The sequence below is a fragment of the Suricata suricatta genome, chromosome 1 (genome assembly GCF_006229205.1).
Source record: "Suricata suricatta isolate VVHF042 chromosome 1, meerkat_22Aug2017_6uvM2_HiC, whole genome shotgun sequence".
NCBI classification, from domain to species: domain Eukaryota; kingdom Metazoa; phylum Chordata; class Mammalia; order Carnivora; family Herpestidae; genus Suricata; species Suricata suricatta.
The window spans coordinates 100,853,992-100,860,442 of NC_043700.1; the positions used below are offsets into that span (position 1 = coordinate 100,853,992).

At 32.9% G+C, this 6,451-nt stretch overlaps 1 pseudogene; it reads right to left on the bottom strand.

The window, feature by feature from the left end:
* Nucleotides 1-4,204: 4,204 nt before the first annotated feature.
* Nucleotides 4,205-6,030, bottom strand: LOC115301396 (annotated as a pseudogene).
* Between the last annotated feature and the right edge of the window lie 421 nt (nt 6,031-6,451).

A 6,451-nucleotide genomic window follows, 5' to 3' on the forward strand; every position in this document is an offset into this window, starting at 1 on the left:
TTTTGATAAACTAGATAGGAGTGTGTCTAGGAGGAGACTGAGGAGCAACTAAATAAAAATGAAAGAGCAAATATGGTTATCTAGTTTGCAAAAAGCGGATCTCAAAGTGGATTAAGGAGCAGAGTTTAAAACAAAACAGATACACTAAAAAATTTAAAATTTACTTCTGCATATGAGGTAACTTAGGCATCCATGCACTTTCTAGTTAGGTAATAGTGTCAATACTTTCAAATAATTCACCCACTGCCTCTAAATTTGGCCATCTTTCTAATAGTTGGAATTTTTTAGTTATATCTGCTTATTTCCTATATGTATTCTGTGATCTAGGCCCTTAGGTCTATTTAGCATACAGATTTTATCATGTATTCTGCTAGCTGGTAAGCGAAGATTTCTATGTAGTTAAAATATAGTGTAATAGTTTCAGGTGTTCAATATAATGATTCAACACTTCTCTACAACACTGAGTGGTCATCACAACAAGTGTACTTTAGATTTTAAAATTTATTTCTAAGACCAAGATACAAAATTCTAATTAGAATCAGTTAAACTTAGATAACTTGAACAAAATGCACATAGAATACATAAACATAGTATATCTCCCTCCTTGTTCAGACCTTGTTTTACATTTGAGTATTACTTCATATTCTTCCTGTACTTACATTTCTAAGTATTTACACTTATTCTCGTCTTCTTTTCTAAGTATTAGTTTTTTAATTAGACAGACCTCTTTTTTGTAGAATGTTTTTGTATCCAGCCACCTTATCACATCTTAAAAATGTGTGTTTTGCATGTGTTTTGCATAAGTTTGCCAGAAACTTAGATTTTGTTAAATGATGGCAATACACAGCATCTGGTCTAATTTTTCTTTCAGTCTTTAGTAACCCTTCAAATTTCATGTTATACATAGGATTCTATTTATTCTTAATGTAACATAATTAATATTTTCAAATGCTGCTAGATAATTAACACAGTGAGGTTATTAAAAGTTCCATCAATTTGGAATGATGTATTATCTTTATTATTGCTTTTATTTTACTTATTGTTATACAAGATCTTATTTTTCAGTTAAGTCACTTTTGCTTATATTTTATTGGTGTTAGCATTACTCCTATCAATTTTCCCTATAATCAGAAGAAACTTTTATACCCTAAAGTGAAATTGAAACTGTGATCCCAAAGTCTGTGGGGTCTCGGTACCTGAGTAACCAAGAAAAAGCTCCAGACTCTTCATTACTCCAGCCATCCTCATCCAGGCCACACAAAGGCCTTAATCTGAGATTTTTTTTTTATTAGCTCTCTACTTTCCTACACAAAAATTAGGCTCAGTCCTTGAATCTCAGTCTGCTTTTCTGGAATCTCAGTAAATCGGAATTTGATTTTCTCGTGCCTTTTCCCAGGAAGCTATAATTTAAATTCTCAACCCATAAACCATTACTTTATTTTAGATTGAGTCAATTATCAGATCTAAAGCCTTCAGTAAGGCTCCTCATGTTCTACCTCAACCTGATGATGAGAGCACTAGAACCCATTCGGGATCTTTTCTGGTTCCATATAACAGGTTGTTATAAAAATTTAGAGTGAAATTTTCTGTTAGTGATTTCTATCACATGTTTTAAAATTGAGAATTATCAAAACCATTCAGTTAGTGTGCTATAAATCTACCAGTAGGCTGTAAAATTAGTCATAATGAACTCACTATATGGAAATGTATTCTTTACTATGCCAGCTGGAAAAATCTTACAATCCTGGTGTAGAACAAGTTTTCAGCCAAAAATGATTTCCTGTTACCTGTGAATAAAAACTAACCTCCTGGATAATTTAAATAAATTATATGTATCAGAATATTAAATTCTAGCTAGAATTATTAAGTATATTTAGATTTCATCTATATCAATGTACATAGTTAATGTTTTCTTATGATTTTAGAAGGAAACTATTGTACATACTACAGTGTGTCAGATCACTGACAGATTTGGAGGAGGAAATATGTATGCTGATAATTTTCAATTATGTCCCACTAATAATTTAGGGTTAATTCATAACAATACCAGGGCCTGTGTATTATCCCTTTAAAGGATGAGCTTTTAACCATGGGTAAAATACAAGAAAAATTGAAAGATGAGCATAAAATGCTACTTCTGAGGACACTAACATTGAAGAAGACCTGTAAATAAAAATAGGAAATATCAAAACTTAGGAAGAAATATAGTTATGGTGTTTCAAGCAGATGTTCATTAATATATTTCTTGTTGAGTTTCAAAACATGGGGATACAGTGCAAATATGTGACTATAACATAATTGTCAATGTACTTCTTTATGAACCACCTAACTCTAAAATACCTTTTCAGGCAACTCTGTAGAGAAGCTTCTAGTATGTTACATGTTACTATTGACAGAGATAATAGGGATAATTATAATTCAGATGTAAAATATCAACTGGAATTTTAGGAAAACTTAATTGTAAAATTGTGAAGGTTAAGAGACTTATCAAATTACAGTTATATTTGCAAAATATCACATGGGCATCGCATAATAATGCAAGGAGTCTGGAGTTCGATAATTAGTTATAATAGCACTGAGTTCACTACCATCCAGAGAATAATTTTGATCTTTTTTTAATAAGGCACTTAAAATGAAATACATGCTCACAATACTGGATTATACACTCAATATTTTAACTCTATGCACAATGTTTTAACAGAGATCACTAAAACGATTCATCTTATATAACTGAAACTTCATACCCCTTGTAAAGCAACTGCTCATTTCTTTCTAGGCCCTCACGACCACTATTCTGTTCTCTGCTCCTATGAGCTTAACTATTTTAGAGAACTAATGCAAGTTTTGCTTTTCACTTAGCAGAATGTTCTCTGGATTCAACCATGCTGTCACATATCACAACATATTCTTTCTTTTTAAGGCTAAATGAGAGTCCATTGTATGTATTTATCACATTTTCTTTATCCATTCATTTGTTAATGAGTATTTAGGTTTTCTAACTACTCTGGCAATTAGTATACTGCTTCAGTGAACAATATACAAATATTATCTTCAATGTCTTTTTTTTTTCCATTATTTTAAAGTGGGATTGGTGGACCATGTAGTAGTTTTGCTTTTAATTCTGAGGTAATCTCCGTATTGTTTTCCGTAGTGGATGGAACTTAATTCTACCAACAGCCCAATGTCTGCTTACTTCAGTTAATAACTTTCATTTTCAGAGATTTTTTGACATTCTATACCTTGATTTCTATTTTTTTACTCTTTTATTCATCTTTCCTTCTTTCCTTTCAATTCCAATATAATTAATATACATTATTATATTGGTTTCAGGTATAAAAGATAGAGATTCAACAATTCTATACATTATATAATGCTTATCCTGATAAGTATACTTTTAAAAAATTTTTTAAATGTTTTTTTTCTTTTTTTTTTTTGAGACAGACAGCGCCAGCAGGGGAGGGTCAGAGAGAGGGAGATATAGAATCTGAAGCAGGCTCCAGGCTCTGAGCTAGCTATCAGCACAGAGCCTGACACGAGACTCGAACCCACAAACCGTGAGATCATGACCTGAGCCAAAGTCGGCCGCTCAACTGACTGAACCACCCAGGTGCCCCATGATAAGTATACTCTTAATCCCTTTCACCTATTTCACCCATACCGCCACCCATGTCACCTCTGGTAATCAGCTTTAAGCATCCTTTCTTAAACCAAAACATTCAATAATAGAGGCTCATGAAAAATTAAATTTTCAGATACATTTACACTTTAAAACCCAGATGAATGTTATTCAACAAAGATGCTGAATGTAAACACCAAATGTAGTTTTAATTTCTTTTTGTAAACAAATTGATCCTTGTGGAGTTCTGTGCTATACAACGTTTTTAGCAATGAGTAATGCAGATATCTTCTGGTGCGGGCCCGCACAATAAGCTTCAAAAATAGCTCAAGACCCTGTTGCCTTGATGACTTTACTCATGAAAACTAGTTGTGATGTTTATCTTTCCCAGAATGTCTTATTTCAGTTTTTAGAAAACCAATTAGCCAGGCTTCTCTATGACAACAAATACTGGTTTCATGGAATGGTCTGATCTTCTTTATAGCTTTCCTCCTCTTCCAAAGAACATGTTGCCTCTTCTGCTCTTTAATGTTTTCCTATGATATATTAAAATAAAAACAAAGTTTTAGTCTCTTCACAAGTCGGAATTTATATTCTTTGGGTTTCTTCAGCTGCAACAACTGGATTCTCTTTTCTGATTTTTGCTGCAGCTTTTGCTTTGTAATCATTTGGACAGTTTTGCTTGTCAGAGTAATGCTGAAGTCCACAAAACAAATTTCCACATCAGCAGTCAAACTCTGTAAGACTAAGTTTCTTCACATGAAAACATCTGTTCTTTGATTTGGTCAACCCAGGAGTTTTTCCTTCACTTTGAGAAGCATGGAGCCAAGAAACTGATGGACTGGGCTAAGTGACAACTGGATCTGATACCTCCTTTGGGATATTTATTTCACCCTTTCTTGAAATGCTTATTTCTGTCATTTGTGGAGTTACAGGATGGCAGCCACAGATACAGTCCTTGATTTTTCAGATATGCTACCAGGAGCACCTTCACAGTTGTTTAAACTAGTGTCTACTCTGTATGGTAGTAGAATGTGAAGTAGGACTGTTGGAACCACTGGACTCATTGGGCTCATCCTGCCACTATTTCTGCTGCCTCTCATGATTTTCTTTGTAGCAAGTAGAATCTTGTGTTTATTTTAGCCATTCTGACAGGTATTAAATATTATTGTGGTTTTGATTTGTGTTTCCTTAATGATCAGTGATTTGAGCATGTTTTGATTGTGTCTATTGTCCATCTCTATATCTTTGAAGAATTTTTTATTTAGATCTTCTGCCCATTTTTAAATTGTACTTATGGGTTTTGGTGATATATAAGTTCTTTATATATTTTGAATACTAGTCCTTTATTCAATACTACTCATTATCATTTGCAAATATCTTCTCCCATTCTGTAGGTTGTCTTTTAGTTTTGTTGATTATGGTTTTTTCTTGTTGTTGATTATTTCCTTTGCTTTTCAGGAGCTTTTTATTTGATATAATTCCAACAGTTTATTTTTGCTTTTGTTTTCTATGCTTCAAGAGACTTCTCTAGAAGGATGTTGCTACAACCAATGTCAGAGAAATTACTGCCAGTGCTGTCTTCTGGGATTTTTATGGTTTCAGTTCTCACATTTAGGCCCCTAACTCATTTTGAATATATTTTTGTGTATAGTGAACAAAATAGTCTAGTTTTATTCTTTTGCATGTTTCTGTCCAGTTTTCCCAACACCATTTGCTAAAGAGACCATCTTTTTCTGATTGGATATTCTTTCTTGCTTTGTCAATGGTTAAGTGATCATATAGCTGTGAATTTATTTCTGGATTTTAAATTTTGTTCCATTGATCTATGTGTCTAATTTTTATGCAAGTACCATACTATTTTGATAACTATTGCTTTGTAATATAACTTAAATTCCAGAATTGTGGTGCCTCCAACTTTGCTATTCTTTTTCAAGATTGCTTTGGCCATTGAGAGTCTTCCATAGTTCCATACAAATTTTAGAATTGTTTGTTCTAGGTCTGTGAAAAATGTTGTTGGCATTTTGATAGGGATTGCATTACATGTATAGATTGTTTTGGGTAGTAGACATTTTAACAATATTCTCCCAATCCATGAGCATTGAACGTCTTTCCAATTCTTTGTCTTCTAAAATATCTTTTATTCATGTTTTATAATACTCAGAGTATTGGTCATTCACCTCATTGGGGTGTTTATGCCTAGGTATTTTATTATTTTTCATTTAATTGTAAATGGGATTGATCTCTCAATTTCTCTTTCTGCCACTTCATTATTAATGTGTAGAAACGCAACAGATTTTGGTACATTGATTTGGTAACTTACAACTGTACTGAATTCGTTGATCAGTTCTAGGAGGTTTTGTTGAGTTTGCGGGGCAGGGGGTGGTGTTTGGAGGTGGTATATATAGTACCATATCATCTCCAAATAGTAAAATTTTATTTCTTCCTTACCAATTTGGGTATGTTTTATTTCTTTTTGTTTTCTGATTCCTATGGCTAGGACTTTCAGTACTATGTTGAATAAAAGTGGTGAGAGTGGCCATCCTTGTCTTCTTACTGACCTTACAGGAAAAGCTTTCAGTATTTTCCTATTAAGGATGAGGTTAGCTGTGAGGTTTTCATATGTGGCCTTTATTATGTTGAGGTATGTTCACGCCAAACCTAGTTTTTTGAGGTTTTTGTCATGAGTAGATGTTGTACTTTGTCAACATGCTTTTTTTGTATTGATTGAAATCATATTTTTTATCCTTTTATTGATGTGATGTATCACATTGATTTATTTGTGAATAATGAACCATTCTTTCATACTGGAAATACATCCAACTTGATTGTGGG